The sequence below is a fragment of the Panthera pardus genome, unplaced genomic scaffold, assembly GCF_024362965.1.
Source record: "Panthera pardus isolate Hobbes unplaced genomic scaffold, ASM2436296v1 HiC_scaffold_12, whole genome shotgun sequence".
NCBI lineage: Eukaryota > Metazoa > Chordata > Mammalia > Carnivora > Felidae > Panthera > Panthera pardus.
In genome coordinates, this window is record NW_026526677.1 from 103,540,120 (window position 1) to 103,557,788 (window position 17,669).

At 46.9% G+C, this 17,669-nt stretch overlaps 1 long non-coding RNA gene across 1 annotated transcript in view; it reads left to right on the forward strand.

Annotated features, from left to right (window-relative positions):
- The first annotated feature begins 6,434 nt into the window (after positions 1-6,434).
- Positions 6,435-17,669, forward strand: part of LOC109278634 (uncharacterized) — a 62,956-nt gene continuing 51,721 nt past the window's right edge. Inside the window, exons 1-2 of the long non-coding RNA XR_002085769.2 lie at positions 6,435-6,544; positions 9,023-9,113. This is a non-coding gene — a long non-coding RNA (uncharacterized LOC109278634). The remainder of the gene's footprint in view (positions 6,545-9,022; positions 9,114-17,669) is intronic.

Sequence of the window (17,669 nt, forward strand, 5' to 3'; positions counted from 1 at the left end):
TCAACAAAGCTGGAAAAACATGAAGTTCCTATATATTAGTAATAACCAGGTAAGAAATATAAAGGAAAATCCTGTTTCTTACAGCAACAAAGCCCGTAAAATATATGGAATAGCCATAACAAAAGAGTGAGGGTTTACATAAAGAAAAGTATAAAATTTTACTGAGAGTTTATTAAAAAAAAAAAAAGTGGGGCACCTAGGTGGCTCACTCAGTTAAGCATCTGACTCTTGATTTCGGCTCAGGTCATGATCTCACAGTTCATGAAACTGAGCCCTGCATCAGGCTCTGCACTGGGATGGGTTGCACTGGTTGGAATTCTCTCTCTCCCTCTCTCTGCCCCTCTCCCATGCTCTCTCTCTCTCTCTCTCAAAAGAAATAAATAAACTTAAAAAAAAACTTGAATGAATAGAGAGGTATACTATGTTCCTGGATAGGAAGACTGTCATAAAGATGACATTCTTCCTAAATTGCCATGCAAATTTAAAACGATGTGAATCAGAAGAACAAATTGTTTTATTCTGGGGGGGGGGGGTCATGGGAGATGAGGAAAGGACTTGAGCTTGACCAAATGGGGCATCTGTGTGCATTCATCATGTCTTATCTTTTCTGTGTTCTGATGCTTTGACATCTGGGGCCTCACTGAGCCCAGAGAGACTGCCTCTCCCAGGGTTACCAATTCCTAGAGATTGCCTGTGGGTCTGTCTTCCAAATATAAACCAGCCAGTCCAGAGCCCACAGTCCCAGTCATGTCCTTTATCACATCTGAGCCTCTATCTCCCTGCCCTAATCATCCTAGGTACCAAACACCTAGACCCAGACCAGCACCTGCTGAAATTATTCAAACCAGCCAATGCTAAGCCTGGTTACTTTCTAGGGAAGTCACAATAAAGTCTCCTGCTCTGAGGTCCCCCATCCTGCTTCACCCCTGCTTCCTGAATGACCCCAGAGCTTCCCTGTGTGATCCTCTGTGGTGTGGCATGCCCCTTCAACTTGGGATCTCTGATTATAACAAAGATATTTTCAGTGGGAGTTGTTTTGTGATTTGTCGGGCTTAATTGTACCTAATTAATAACTAAACACAATTAAAAGACTGGTAGGCAGAATTCTTAAGATGGGTCCCCCACAATCCTGCCCTGGTTAGTTAATCAAACACTAACCTCGCTACTGCTGTGAAGGGATTTTGCAAGATGTAAATAAAGTCCCAAGAGAGTTGACCTTAAGACACAGATTATCTGGGTGACCTGGCTCAATCAGGGAAGACCTTTAAAAGCAGAGTTTTCTCTGGCCAGTGGCAGGAGATGAAGTTATAGAAAGAGGTGCTCCTGGGACGCCTGGGTGGCTCAGTTGGTTTAGTGACTGACTCTTGATTTCGGCTCAGGTCATGATCTCATGGTTAGTGAGTTCGAGCCCTGAGTCGGCCTCTGCCCTGGCAGTGCAGAGCCTGCTTGGGATTCTCTCTCCCTTTCTCTGCTCCTCTCCTGCTTGAGCGCTCTCTCTCTCTCTCTCTCTCTCTCTCTCTCTCTCTCTCTCAAAATAAATAAATAAATAAACATTTTAAAAAATTTAAAGAAAGAAGAGAAAGAGACACTCCTGCTGGCTTCAAGAAGAAGCAAAAGGTGCTATTCTGTAAGCTGCTCTGGGGGCCCCATGCACAGAACCAGTGGGCCTGGAAGAGGATCGCAGCCTCAGAGGAGAATTGCAGCTCCATGGACACCATGATTTCAGCCTGTGATACCTGAGCCAAGGACCCAGCTACGCTGTACCCCAGACTCCCAGTCCATGGCCCTGTGAGCTAACAAGTGTCTGTGGCTTTATGGCCACTGAGTTTGTGGAAGTTCACTGTGGTGGCACAGAATGTTCAGAGGATGGCCTCTAGAGTCATCCTGGGTTCAAACATCAGTTCTGCTGACCCCAAAGTAGTTACTTATGCCTCAGTTCACTCATCTGGAAAGTGGGGATAAATATATTACCTGCCTCATGGCTTAGTTGGTTGGAACTTTCCAACCTTGATCAGGTCACCTGCACCTGCCATAGACCCTCCTCCTGCCTAGACACTCAAGCCTGATATTTAAGTGACTTCTTACTCATTTATCAAGAGGAGTATAGCTGGCACAGAGTAAGTGTTCTCTCTATAATTGTTTGCCATTTTTATGCCTCTAAATTTAGATAGAAGAATAATCAGTTGAAAATGACCAAGGATAAAGAGTGTAAAATAAGGTTAATGAGTGGGCTGGCTCTATCAGATATTAAAAACGAGAACCAAAACCAAAACAACAACAACAAAAAACTTTTGAAGCTACAATAATTACGTCAGCATGGTAATGGTTCAAGAATAGACCATTGTTCAATAGAATAGAATCGATAACCAGATACACACATGTATACACATATATCCATCCACTTAACACATATTTATTGAGCGGGTGTTGTTCTACACACTGGGGTATGGGAGTAAAACAAAAGAAAAACCAACAAAACAGATGAAGCCCTTGCTCTCTGGGGTCTTTTACCTTAATAGATGGAGCCATACAGCAAACACATATATGATGTTATGTGAGGGATAAACACTAGGAAGAAAACCAGTCAGGATAAGAGGAGGGGGAGAGATAGAGATGGGATGGGAGAGATAGATGGATGGGAGGCCCCTTGGCCAGTGAGTGAGAAGTCACTCAAACATGGGGCATGAGTGTCTGGTCAGAAGGAGACTGTGTGGCAGGTGCAGGTGACCTGTTCAAGGTTGGTATGTTCCAACCAGAAGGAGGGAAGGAGGCTAATGGCAAAAATGAGGCCTCTCCCCCAAAAGCCTGTGTGAATTTTAAACCATGGTGTTGCCAGATAGAATACAGAACAGCAGTTAAACTTTAATTTTAGAAACACAATGAATAATTGTTTAATGTAAGCATGTCCTATGCCGTACTGGGGACATACTTATACTAAAACTTTATTTATTATGTCTCCAGTCCAATTTTAACTGAATGTCCTGATTTTTTGTTTGCTAAATTTGGCAGTCCTAATAGAAAAAAAAATGGTCATGACATAATGTTATGTTTAAAAATCACTATAATGGGCACGCCTGGGTGGCTCAGTCGGTTAAGTGTCCAACTTTGACTCAGGTTATGATCTCACGATTCTTGAGTTCGAGTCCCGCATCGGGTTCTGTACTGATAGCTCAGAGCCTGGACTCTGCTTCCAGATTCTGTCTCCCTCTCTCTCTGCCTCTCCCCCACTTGTGCTTGTGTGTGCCTCTCTCTCTGAAAAATAAATAAACATTAAAAAAAAATTTTAAATCACTATGATGGACTGAATGTCTGTGTCTCCCTCCCCCCAAATTCATTTGTTGAAATCCTAACACCCAACATGATGCTATTAGGAGGTGGGGACTTTGAGATGATTGGGTTATGAGGGAGGAGCCCTCAGGAATGGGATTAGCATCCTTGTTCCTCAGAGAGCTCTTTTCCCCCTCCTGCCATGTGCCAACACACCAGGAAGAGCAGGGAGCAGGTTCTCAGTGGACACTGAATCTCCCGGCACCTTGCTCTTGGATTTCCAGCCTCCAGAAGTGTCTTTGGGGTGCCCACTCTATGGTATTTTTGTTATATCAGCCCAAATGGACTGAGAAAATCATGACACAAGATTAGGTTTACAATACAATCTCAACCATATTAAAAACAGATAGGAAATGTCTGGAAAAGAATACACTAAAAATGTTAACCCCATCGTTCCTTCATAATTGCTGAATGGATTACATTTTAATTTTTTTCTTCTTTGCAAGTTTCAGTAATTTCCACATGCTCTACATCTTGTCCGATTTGTTCAAATCAGTCCGAGAGCATAGAAGAATGCCCTTGGTAGACACAGAATGAATAACTGTTGATTGTTGAAGGACTGGACTTATTGTATATGTGTGAGTCTTATTTATGTATTTATTTATTTTCTGGGAGAGAATGCCTGTGTGAGTGGGGGAGGGGGAGAGAGAGAGAGAGAGAGAGAAGGAGGGAGAGAGGGAGAGAGGGGGGGAGAGAGGGAGAATCCTAAGCAGGCTCTACATCTAGCTTGGAGCCCCATGAGGGGCTCAATCCCACGACCCTGGGATCATGACTGGAGCCAAAATCAAGAGTTGGACACTCAAACAACTGAGTCACCCAAGGGCCCTGCATGTGCGACTTTTAAATCAGGAAATCTTCAGTTCAAGTGTGGGAAGCAGAGCTCCAGATGGGTTCACCGACTATGGGACCTAGAAAGGGGAGGGAGGAGAGAGTTTCAAGGGGGAGCCCTGGGTGCTCACTGCCATGTTCATCCCAGGAGGGGGAGGCTGGACGATTCTCCAGGAGGCTTCCATGTGATGGGGTGCGGGGTGGGGGCAGGTTTGTGAGGTTTGGTTGGGGGATGGTGCTATTCTGAGACCATGGACTGTAAGGGACCATGAGAGGCAGGAATAGGTGATTGAGGCCCCTCAGAGGTGAACAAAGCTCCCAAAAGCTGGGTGGGTCTCCTTGAGTTTGCAAGAGTCTGTTGAAGCTGCACGAGGGGCTCCACCGTGGTTGAAGACAGGCTGAGCAAATTGTACTCTCCCACCCCGCTGCATTAAGTCTTTGGGGGAAATGGGCCATTCCCCTTCTTCCAAAAGCATCCTAATGGATGCTGGGTTGGTCCCCGTAAAGCATTTGGCTTGAACAGACTGACCTCCTCGCGGCCCGTGGTCTTACAGGCACCAGAGATTTGGCATGTCCTGTTTTAACATGCATCATGCTGCACTAGTCCATCCTCCTGTTGGGAACCACAAGCTTCCAGAATTCCAGACTGCAGTGTCTTGTCTGTGTTCTGGCCATGGAAGAAAACATCACGAAAGGTCAAGAGGCAAGGCTGGGAGAGGAGGAGTGAAATGCCCACTCATGTCCACTCTGCTGCTCTGTAGGAGAAAAGCCCCAGACGTTTATTGATCAGTTTGACAGTGTTGACGGGGCTTTTGTGTTCTGTTTATGTGGCTGTCTTCTGGTCTAGACTGCTCCTCATTCGGCCTCAAATCCCCGGCCAGTCCAGTGCCTGGCACCTAGCAGGCCAGGCCGTGTTTATCAATCCCAGTTGAACTCTCCAGTTCAGTCTGGCACCAGACAAGTGGAAACAAAGCTTAAAAAGTCTACCTTTAAAAAGCAAAATCCGGGGCGCCTGCGTGGCTCAGTCGGTTAAGTGTCCAACTTCGGCTCAGGTCATGATCTCACAGTTCGTGAGTTCAAGCCCCGCGTCAGGCTCTGTGCTGACAGCTCAGAGCCTGGAGCCTGCTTCACATTCTGTGTCTCCCTCTCTCTCTGCCCCTTCCCTGCTCATGCTGTGTTTCTCTCTCTGTCTCAAAAATAAACATTAAAAAAAAATTTTTTTTTAAATTAAAAATAAATAAATAAATAAAAAGCAAAATCCTCTGCACTGCAGAACCAGCTAGCCCTAGTATCAGCAGTCCAGAAGCCTGGGTCCTTGGGGGTAAACTCATCAGGAGTTCCAGACAAAGACAGGGCTTGGGAGCCCCGGGGCGCCAAATGCCTCTTTATGGGGAAGAAGGTCTGGTTGGTGGCTTAAATGGAAACTTCCCACGTTTCCATATACAGTTTGGCCTCGGCATCCCAGAGGCACATCTTCTCTGCAAAGAGGGACTGAAGTCAGCTCTAGGGTCTCCTAACTCAAAGACCTTCATTTTGGTCTGTTCCTGTCTACTTTAGTGATGGCTCCCTGCCAGGAGAACCACGTGGGGAGCCCACGTGGACCTGGCCCATGTGGATCAGAGGAGGTCCACTATGGAAAAGCCACCGGCAATCGCGTCCCTCTGCCTTGCTCCGTTTGTCACTAACCTGGGCCTGCTCCTATGTGTTTGTTCATTCAGCAAGTGTTTATCAAGCACACATTCTGAGCCAAGAACTCAGCTGGGCACTGGCCCACGGCAAAGAGGCGAGGTCTCCCCCTGGGGTTCACCTTGCCAGCCTGTCTGCCTCTTTGCCCTCACCTCACCTCCTGGCCCTGCCCCCCTTGCTTATCAGGAGCAACCACACTCTCCTTCTGACTGCTTTTCCAGCTCGCCAAGCTTGGGCCTATTTTAGGACTTTTGTGTTTGCTGTTCCTTCTCCCTAGGGCTTTACAAGACCAGCTGCTTCTGCTCACGCAGTTCCAAGGTACCTCTTTCCCTCCTTAGAGAAGTGCCCACGGCCACCCTTGGACGCCCTTATTACTCTGAATCCACTTTATAATATTCATTTAGCACATATTGTTTGTTTCCTTCCTCCTGACGTTGGCCTCAAGAGAGAAGGGGCCCTTTCTGCTTTGCTGATGGTTTCCCCTTCCTGTGTGGAACAGGGCTTGGCAAACAGTGGGTGCCCGGGGAAGTACTGACTGAAGCAATCTCTGTGGCTGGGCTTTGTGACCTCACTTGGCCTCTAGGGGTACGTTGATCTCCCAGAGGGAGAAACATTTTATCCTTGGCGTGGCCTACATGGTTGATATGTTTGGAGAGAGAGATTGTGAAGCAAAGATGAAAAACTCTACCAATTTCAAAAGTTGGTGAGTTAATCAGATATGTGTCTTGACTGACACCAATCCTAGTTGATCCTGCTTGGATGGGGTGTTAGGCTACCAGGCCCTGCTCACTGCCAGATCCAGAGGGACTGCCAGGCTCTGTCAGAGCCAGCTGCCCAGCCCCCATTTCTGGATAAGGATGTGCTTCCTGGCCCTGGGCTGCCATGTGTACATCTGCAGCTGTCCTGGCCTCTCGGGTCGACCCAGGCCTTTGCTATGGGCATAGCAGCTTTACAGAAACAAGTCCTGGGCTCCCCAGGACTGCCCTGAACAGCAGACATCTCCATTGCTTATTGTGGAGGAGTCTGTCCCTCCAGTGCCTCTGTTCTCCCTGTCCACAGCATGTCTGCTCGTTGGGTTGATACGGGCCACTTTTCCTTCTTTTCATTTGGATGAAGTCTGACTTCTTTCCCTACCTGGTCTAAGCTAGTGCCTGGCCCAGTGGCACCAGTCTCATGGCCTTGAATGAAAGAAGTCCATTCCTTATATGGTTTTCAAAGCTCCTGAGAAAGTGGAGGTCTTTGGTCTTGTCTCTGGTGCACAGACAGCTATGGAATATCCTACGGGCATGCGCGAGAGAGGCCAGCTTCTCTGCTGGGATTGACCCAGGCTCTCTGGTGCCCCCCTGCCATCACGAGCAGTGAGCACACTTCTCTGGCCGGTCCACTTGGCTGCCAGCATCCTCGGGAAGCAAAGTATAAGCAAGCTGGTTAAACCTCGGTTAAAGCAGGTGCTGTAGTTTGATGGGCTGGGGCACCATAGGAGGCATCTAACCCCCACACCCTACTCCCTTCTTCGCTCTGTGAGCTGGGGATAGGGGAGGTGTGTTCATCTTTGTCCTTCCAAAATGCGGGGCATCCATGAGATCAAGAAAGAGACTTCCTGGGGCGCCTGGGTGGCTCAGTAGGTTAAGCGTTCAACTTTGGCTCAGGTCAGGATCTCGTGGTTTGTGAGTTGGAGCCCTGCGTCGGGCTCTGTGCTGACAGCTCAGAGCCTGGAGCCTGCTTCAGATTCTGTGTCTCCTTCTCTCTCTGCCCCTCCCCTGCTCACCCTCTGTCTCTCTCTGTCTCTCAATAATAAATAAGCGTTAAAAAGAAAGAAAGAAAGAAAGAAAGAAAGAAAGAAAGAAAGAAAGAAAGAGACTTCCTCCTTTGGAAGAAACAATGTTTGCCTGTTGGTATAGCTCTTGGCCAAACAGTGCCCACATGCATTGCCCGAAGAAGGGGCCCTGAGAGAATGACAGACTTACTTCATTGGTTATTTATCATTATCAGGGCTCACATTCTAATTGCCCGCTTTCTCCCCTTAGACAGTGCGCACCCCACTTCCCCACCACATGCAGGTGAAAGGTTTGAGCCCCATCAGCATTCTCCTTGCAGTCCACTCTCCTAGATGTGCTGAGTATTTTATCTCACTCAGTTCTCATGAAGTCGCCCCCTGGGGTTGGTATTTTAAGCATCGTTTTGCAGGGGAGGGTGTAGAGGTTCCAAGATGTCTGTAATAGGCATGAAAAGTGTCGGGCACCGAAAGAGGACCTAGAGGTCTTCCCAGAGGGCAGACACCTGTCTGCATTTTCATGGATGAGTTGAAGGTTGCTGAACAGACAAGAGACAAAAGTATTCCGGGGAGAGGGAAATGATCTCTCAAAAGCTTCAAGGCAAGAAACAACCACCTGTGCAGGGGAACCAGGGGACAGTTATAGCTGCAGGTTGGAGAAGTCAGGAAGGCTGTATGTACCAGCTAGGACAGTGTCCTGGGGCAATGCTGTGTGTGTGTGTGTGTGTGTGTGTGTGTGTGTGTGTGTGTGACATGCACATCTGTGCCTGTGCATGTGTGTACGCACGTGCATGTAAAGGTGTTTACTCTGGGCAGAATCATTGATAGGTTCTGGATTTGACCACCCTTCTGATAAGAGGCAGGTGATGCAGGAAGGTGGGCCTGCTGGTGGATAGACCAGCTGGGAGGTCATCCCGACTGCCCAGTAATACTAATTGCTGTTTACTGAATGCTTAGCACTCTGCAAGTATCATCTCAGATATCTTGCAACAACCCTTGAGGTGGGTATTAGTATTATCCCCCCATGTTGCCTACAAGGAAGCCAAAATTTCAAACCATGAAAGAACTTGCCCAAGATCACACAGACTGGGATTTGAATATGGATCTCTGACTGGATTCCAAACCCTTGGCTGATAAGGGCTTACATTTGGGCAGGAATAGTGGGATTGAACATAGAGGAAAAGTCTGAGAATTATTTAGGAGTTAAAACTGGTGAATTTGGCAAGTGGAGGGATTCAGGGAATGAGCGAGGGGAGAAGCGAGGGGGAGAGCTCAGGTGAACTCCGGAGAGTGAAGAAAGGAAAGATTTTGTGGAAACGATAGTGGTTTTGTGACCACGATTCAGCTGGTGTGATGGAGCTGGATCCTTAGCAATACAAAGATTGGCCCTCTGTGTTTCCTTCACAGCTGACCCGCCATCCATCTGTGCTCTCCCAGGACAGTGAGAAAAAGGTTGACCGGAATCGATCCAGAAGAGCGCCCTGCCTGAGGCTTCCAGGTTGGTACTGACTCAGCTAATCTGCTGTCTCTATACACGGTTGTCCCATCAGTTACTAAGCCCCATCTCCAGGTTGGTACCAAGGCAGTTAATTTGCTGTCTCTGCACATGGTGGTCCCGTCAGTTACTAAGCCCCTGACGGCATTGTTATCACATCCCACTTCTCCATCTGGAATCGTGAAACCAGAGATACTGCTCTTTTCTGCTCTTCATCTAACAACTCTATCAGAAAAGGAAACAAGAGATGTCAGGTGCAGCGGGTTCTTGATGGACCCATGCTGGAGACCATGGCAGCTCTTCCCGAAGGCTTGAAAGCTCCCTGTTAAATAAGCAGATCTGGAATTTATCCTGGGATGGACTCAGGCACACCTTCTGTCCCTTTAGGAAGATTAAGGCATTTGCTTGTTTCTTGCCCGTTACAACAACATTCAACAAATTTTAATTGAGGGCTTGCTATGTAACAGGCATGCCTTTTGTCCCTTTCCTTATACTAGGGGACTCTTAGAGGGTTCCCAACAGCATGGGAGCACTCTGCGTGTCATCCTCCACCCATTGAATATAATTCTTCTGGGTCAAGAGGTATAACTTCATTTCAACAATCTGCATGCTGTGTGGATTGGTAAATTCTCCTTATTGGTGTTCATTCTAGATGTTCTTTTTTTTAATGTTTATTTATTTTTGAGAGTGAGAGAGACAGAGCGTGAGCAGGGGAGGAGCAGGTAGAGAGGGAGACACAGAATCCGAAACAGGCTCCAGGGTCTGAGCTGTCAGCACAGAGCCTGGCGCGGGGCTTGAACTCACGAACCGAGAGATCACGACCTGAGCCAAAGTCGGACGCTCAACTGACTGAGCCACCGGGCACCCCTAGATGTCCTAATCTGAAGATTTTGGTCCACGATAGGAAGATGGAGGCAATGCAGGAGCTCAAGAGGGCTGCTTTTGTTCATGTTAAACCACTAGTGCTAGGAGGATAGGAGGGACCAGACAGCAGATACTTTTTGAGAAAGTTCTAGGTTTTGTTTATTTGTTTGCTTTGAATGCGTCATTCCATGTAATCCTCACAACACATCTGCAGTGTAAGAACTACTAGTCCCATCTTATGGATGGGGAAACTGAGGTTTGGAGAGGTTAGGGAAATCACCCATGGTCGTACACCCAGCCCTTGAGAGGTGGATCTGGCCCTTCTGTTCTCATTGCTCTGACTCTCCTCAGGAAGGTGCTTTATGTCACCATCCTTGGCTCATTCCGGCCTCAGCCTTGCTAACATGATACTTAAAGGTTTGTGTCACTCCTTTGTAGTCATCCCGTGCAACCACGTTTCTCCCACATCAGAGTCATTTGCAATTGGATTGTCGGAATTTCAGTTTTGAAAGTCATCTCTCCAGAGCTGTCTTCCCGCATAAAGTCATGGGACCAGCCTCTTTCCTGCAGAGGTTTTTGTAATCTGCCTTCGTAATGTCCAAGGTACACGTGAGACCGTGCCCAGCTTCTCCCCCTCAAATAGCGTGACCTGTGAGATGACCTGGCTACGATTCCTCAGGAGTTTTTTTCCCTTGTTCTTTCACCAAGCAATTCACCCTCATTGGAGCAGAATTAGGTTCCAAATAGATGTTGTGCTCTGTCCCCAACCTCTGCTTTCCGAGAGGTTACATTGCTGAGGCAAGCCACGAATGTATTGAATGTTCGCTGCTTTTTCCCTCAGTGATAGGTCCTGCAATGAAAAGTAGTTGTCAATAAGATTGATTAGGCAATTTAGACTGGGAAATATTTCCGTGGGTTTTATTTTTGTTAGGAATTTGGATTTGTCTCTGTGACAGCTTGCGAGGGACTTAACTTGGATCTCCACCTGAGTGTGTTTAGCTAATACGAAACTGTACGGCTCTGAGAAGAATTAGACTGCCGTGTGTGTGCAATTTTACGTGACGCAGCGTTAGGAGACTTTGTATGAGGTAGACAATGTAGAGGAGTGGTTAAGACCATTTGTTTTTAGAGACAAACATGTGGATTCCAGTGTTTTCTCAACATTTCATTGGCTCTGAGATTTGGATAGACTCCTATCATCTTTACGCTGTATTTTTTCCCACCTGTAAAGAGGTTGGTGATACAGGTGGTGATATGGGCATATGGGCCTCTCATAGGGCATCCGGGGACTAAAGGGAATAATGTAGGTAAACGCTTAACACAGTGCGTGGCACGTGGTAACATAATTAACTTGGGATACTATTATTATGAACAATGGCATCTGTTCTAATGGGGAACTGTTTCCGTTTGCATCTATGTGTGTGAATCTGAGTATGAAAATCTGAGTACATGCTTCTGGGATATTTTAGTCTCACTGCTAGCGTTTAACACAGACATTCATAGGTATCCCATAGTGTGCCCTGAGGGCAGGGTGGGGCTGAAGAGTGGAATCCTACATCAAGCATCAGAAGAGCAGGGAGCATCTAAATTGGAGAGGAGAGGTGGCCTCGAAAATGTTGGGTCAGAGCATGAGAGTCCCTCAGAGATGAGAAGGGTCTCAGCAGGGAGGAAGGTGGAGGGAGAGTTCTTGTGCGTTTTCTACAAAGCACAGGACGGAGATCAAGAGGTGAAGATAGTTTTCTTTCAGAGACAGAGAGAGAGGGAGGTGGAGATCTGACACGCCAGGTCGCACTGGGCTTTGGGAGGGGGCTCCTCCCCAGGGAAGTGCTCCTGGCAGGCCTGCCTGGAGGTCAAACCAAAAATCTCTCAGGACTCATTTCCCTATCCGGGTTTCAGCAGAAAGAGCAGTGGCCTGCAGAAACTCCAACTTTGATTTCCAGACAGTACAACATTTGTTTTTAGAAAAAGAAAAAAAAAAGAAAAAAAGAAAAACCCAGCCCGCTCAGAGGTGACAAGGGTGACAGAGCTACAATTATCACCTGCTCCTCAGCACCTAGTGTATCGTGGGAAAGGGACTGACAGCTCTGAACTCTCTTTGTGTGGGGAGCTGAAGCCCCCAACCTCTGCTGAGAACATTTGACACAGACAGACAGCTGGGGCCGACGAGGGGGTGGGTGGGGGTGGAGGGGGCTGTCACCTCCTCCCTTTGTCTTTATGCTGTGGGAGTGGGCTGAGAGGCCTTCCACGTATTTCCATTCTTGGGGGGATTTTTGTAATACTCAGCTCGGCGTCACTTTAGAGTCTTCTCAGGGTGTCAGACCTTACACACAAGAAAAGGAGAGAGCAACGGTGTTGAGAGGAGCTGACCTCGGAGAGGGGGCAGGATGGAGGAGTGACCTCCAGAGGGCGCCAGAGTGATTCTATGTTAAGGAGCTGCTGTAGGCGACCTTCGTTACTGGCGTAAGGAGGAAGGGCTTTTGGCACAAAGATCCAGGATAAAACCTGATTCTACCTGAAACTAATATAAAACTCTAAGTTAACAGTACTTGAATTTAAAAAATAATAAGTCATATATATGATATATATATTTTATATATGATATATATGATATTTTATGATATATATTTTTATATATGATATATATTATATATATACATATACATATGTATACATATACATATATATATATGATATTTTACTTGAATTTAAAAAATGAATATATACCCAAACTAGGGAGTAGTGCTTGGGGAGGACCTCCAGTTCATCAGAATAACGTTTGTCGTTTGGCCTCCTTCTGCAATTAGTGCTCTTCTCCACTGCCCTGTAGTGCTGAGGCAGGGAGAAGAGGCTCAGAGGCTTGTAGCTGGGAAAATGTGCAAACTCCCGGGGAGAATGCTTCCTGGCTGGTTCTCACCACCACCACCCGGAAATGAAATGCTCCAGGCGTTCTCTGCAGTTCAGCTGTTTGGCCTCTAGAGAGGCGCCCTAGAGCCATTAGTGTTCGGTTCCACTACCCACTAGCCAGGGGGACGGGTTCACTAGAGCAGCCTCAACCACGGTCACCCCCAATGTCCACCGGCACTTCCGGTGACCACCCACCCTGGCTGCCCCGTGGTCCTTTTGGTACTCATCTTGTAATTGGTGTCGTAGCCTCTTGCTCCTCAAAGAGTGCTCTCTGTATCCTCAGCATCCTGTCATCTGAGTGCTTGTTAGAAATGCAAGATCTCAGTCCTCCTCCCTCAGCAGACATACTGGGTTAGAATCTGCATTTTGGGGGTTGAGTGTCAGACTCCGGATTTCAGCTTAGGTCATGATCCCAGGGTCGTGGGACGGAGCCCCCCATCAGGTTCCAGCGTCTGTGCTGAGTATGAGTAAGATTCTCTCTCTCCCTGGGGCATCTGGGTGGCTCAGTTAAGTGTCTGACTTCAGCTCAGGTTATGATCTCATAGTTTCTGGGTTCGAGCCCCATGCCGGGCTGTGTGCTGACACCTAGGAGCCTCTCTCTCTCTGTCTCTCTCTCTGTCTCTCTCTCTCTCTCTGTCTCTCTCAAAAATAAATAACATAAAAAAAAAAGAATCTTTTTTTTTGTCTCTCTGTCTCATGCTCGCTCTCTCTCTCGCTCTGTCTCTCTCAAAAATAAATAACATAAAAAAAAAAAGAATCACTCTCTCATTCTGTCTCTCTCCCTGTGTCCCTCTCCCCCACTCACACGCTCTCTCCTCTCTCAAATTAAAAAAAAAAAAAAAAGAATCTGCACTTTAACAATATCCCCGGGAAATATGTATGCACATTCAAGTCTGAGAAACATAGCCCTGCTCCCCTATGGGCTCTCATGATAAGGGTGACTCTCAAGATAACTTCTGGCTTCTCAGCACCCGGGGCAGAGAACATGGCACAGAGAAATGGTCACAGACATCTTGGCCAGAAGTCAGAGCCAAGTAGCACCCCTGAGATTTTGCATTTCCAATAAGCACTCAGGTGACAGGATACCGCTGATCCAGGGAGCCCTCCTTGAGGAGCTAGAAGCTATAGCCCCAGTTATAGGATTAGTACAAAAAAACCCATAAGCCCTGAGTGTGTGCCAGGCATGTTTAGGCATCCTCTGATCTCAGCCTGTACTCTCTCTGCAAGGGAGGGTGCTAGTCCCTATATACAAAGGAGCAAATTGAGGATCAGAGAGGCTTGGAACTAACTCATGTCTCCAGAGCTAGCAAAGAGGCCAGATGGATGAGGAGAGAAGGGAGTTCCAGCCCAGAAACAGCCTGCGCGGAAGCACAGAGGTGGGAGACTGGGTCATCATCGGCATCAGGGTTAAGAAGCCCTATATGCATATGCATAATGTGTTCATTCATTCTGCCCAAGCTACTTACTGAGTACCCACTGTGTGCCATGCTGTGTGCTGGGCAAAGTAGTTACCACGTGGAGTAGGGCAGATACAATCTCTACTCTCGAGGAGCTTTCTACTGGGGGAGAGTCACTACAAACAATTTAATTACAATTGAGGTAAGAACCACGAGGCATCAAAAGGGAATCTAGCTTCATCTCGGAGGAGAGGATACTGTGTATAAACCCACAGGAGACATCCCTTCATTTAGGGAACCCTGCTTTTCAGAGCTCCTAGATCTGCTGTTTTCTTTCTGGGTTGGTGGCTCATCTCCTTCTGCCCATAAGCTGAAATCCTGGCCCAAAGGGATGCTGGACAAAGGGAGCAGGGGCCAGAGCCCAGGATATCCCCCTTGGGTCTCTGCATGGAGTGGGTGGTACAGAAAACGACTTTGTTTTTTCTCACATCAAAAGCCCTGGAAGGCTGTAGTTAATGCATTTTCACGGCCAAGTGTCCTTGTGAGGAGGTTCAGAGGAAGGCCATGTCAAGCACGGCCTGTTCTTTCGTTCTTCTCCCTGACAAACACCTCTCACACTCAGACACAGCTGGGGCTCTTTCCCATGTTTCTATACTATGGCTCTGCTTTGATTTGGGGGCTCCAATTTTCTCACTTGGGCTCTGGCAGCCTGCAAATGACCCAGACGATGAATGGTTCCAGCAAATGACCTTGGCATATGGGGCAGCTGCAGTGACCAGCCAGGGCACCGGGGAGGCTGTATTGCCATGGTGGAAGTCATGAGCATGGTAGTTTCCATTGGCCTGTTTCAGTTGTCTGTTACTGCTCAAAAAATCACCCCAAAACTATCAGAACAAATAGCTGAAATGAACAGTGACGCCTTATATCTAGTAGTTCTGTGTGTTGATTGGGCCGGGAGCTGGGAGGTTTTTATTTTACAAGATGCAGCTGAGATCACTCATGAGGCCACGTTCACCTGGGGGCCAGATAGCGCTGGAGCATCCAAGATGACCTGTCCTCCCTCATCCACGTGGTCTCCCATCTTTCAGTAGTTTAAGCTTCTCTACAACATGGCAGGCAGCTTCCAAGAGGGTGCATTCCCAGAGGACAAGCCCCGGTGTACAAGCACTAATCCAGCTTCTGGTTGCATCATGCTTGCTAAAGTCCCACTGGCCGAAGCAAGTCACATGACCAAGTCCGGCATCACTGTGGGAGGGGACTGTACCAGGGGGTAACCCTCGGGAGTTGTGGCGCAGTGGGGACTTGAGGAGGCAAAGTCTAGAAAATAAGAGCAGTCCTGGGAGGTACATGTAGCTTTAACATATTTCAGTCAGTTATTCAATAAGTAGTAAGTCACTCCAACCAGTACCAGGCACTGTGCAGACCGTGAGCAAACATACCAAGATGGCCAAGACACCAGCCCTGCTCTCAAGGAGCCCACGGATCACTGGCTACAGACAGGCAGATAATGCTATCATGTGTGTGACCTGTACCTGGGCTGAGTGTTGCCTTGGATCCTCCAGGGTCAAAGAGGAGAGAAATTTGAGTCAGACTTGGGGGGCAAAGAAGGCTTCCCTGGGGAAGGAACACTGGAGCTGAGTTTTGGGGCAATAATGGCAGTTGACTGGGTGGATTTGCAGTTTAGGGATTCCAAACACAGGAGATAGAGTGTGGCAAGGCCCAGAGAGAAGAAATGTTTTGACACCACCCGAAAATGAGAGGTAGTTCCTTGTTCCACACGTCCAGAAGGAAGAGATGAGCAAAGAAAACCTAGAACCTGAAGGCTCGTCTGTCATGCCCTAATCCTTTGAGACCAAGGGAGAGCATTAGAAAGACATCTTCTTTGTGCATAAATGCATTTAAAATTTTCGGTGATAAAACATGTTTACTTGTGTAGAAAATAATACAACGGGGAAAACATCATTCTGGCCGCTACCCACTGAATAAGGAGACTGTGCCAAAACATAGTTATGATTTGATGGCAGCCTGAAAGAATCCAAGGCAGTTGGAATGAGGACCAGGGGGAGACACGGGAGAGGCCCTTAGGAAGTCACAAATGTGAGATTTGGTGCAGGGGGAATAGGAGGGCGAAAGAGGAAGAGATAATACTGTCTCATGCTGCCCCAGCCCCATTCATGCACCTGTCTACAGGGGGCGCAGAAAGTATAGCACCGACCAGAGGAATTGCTTTGGAGTTTGGGTGCCCGGAAAGGAGGGACTTCTTGGAAAGGACAAGGTTGATCTGTATTAATACACCATCCACTTTGTAGGCATTCCACAAATAAATGTGGTCCAGGCAGAATGTGTACCTCAGTGGCAAACAGCTGGGGCTTCTGAGTTTCTCTAGTAGAAATACTGGGGTTCTATCCTGGCTCAGGTGCTGGGTGCTTTCGATGTGATGTTAGGTAAGCTCTGTGATGTTAGGTAAGCTATCTAAACTCTCTATGCCTTGGTCTCCTCATCCTGGAAAGAAGGATATTTTATAAGGTTATTGTAAGGGTAATATAGGAATCAGGCTTGCAACATCTTCAAAGGGCACTGAACATAGAAAGCACTCAATAAATCCAGGTGGAAGAATTACTAACAGTTTTGATCTGTTTATGGAATAGGTACAGCCTTCGAGTGGTTCAAAATTCAGAACATTTAAAATTATGTGCATAAAGAAAAGTCTGTTTCTTTTTACCACTGTCCTCTAAGTAAGTAGGTTTTCTCTCTGACAGTGACAAATGTTACTGGTTTCTCAGGCATTCTTTTAAGACAGTTTATGTATGTCCAAGAAAACACCTGTACTCTCTGTCTTATTATTATACAAGTGGAGATAATACTTTCTAACACTATAGTTCACTTCTACCCCCACTTTTTGGCTATAATTTTTCATTAGTGTAAAGGCACTTTCTTTAGTCTTTTCCTAATGTGCAGGCTTTTACTGTTACAGTGTTTGTAATGTTACAAGCATTATTTCACTCATGCTGGAGTATAGCTAAAGATAAATTTCTGGAAGTAGAATTTCTGGGTCAAAAGAGTTCATGTGTTTTTAATTTTGTTAGCTATTGCTAAGCTCCACAGAAGTTACACTAATTCACTTCCACCAACACTGTGTGAATCTGGTGAACATGTTCGGAAACACGTCATTGGAGAGACTGTAAACTGGGATAAGGTCTAAGAGAGTAATTCAGCGATAGCTAGCATTTTGGTATTTGCCATTGTGATGGGCAGCAAATGGTACTTCTGCATAGTTTTATTTTTCATTTCTCTTACTGTGTGCAGTTAAGCACTTTTCCCCCCCTATGCTAAAACCCATTAACATTTCCCTTTCAGCAAACTGTTCCAAATAATTCTGTTCATTTTCCTATTG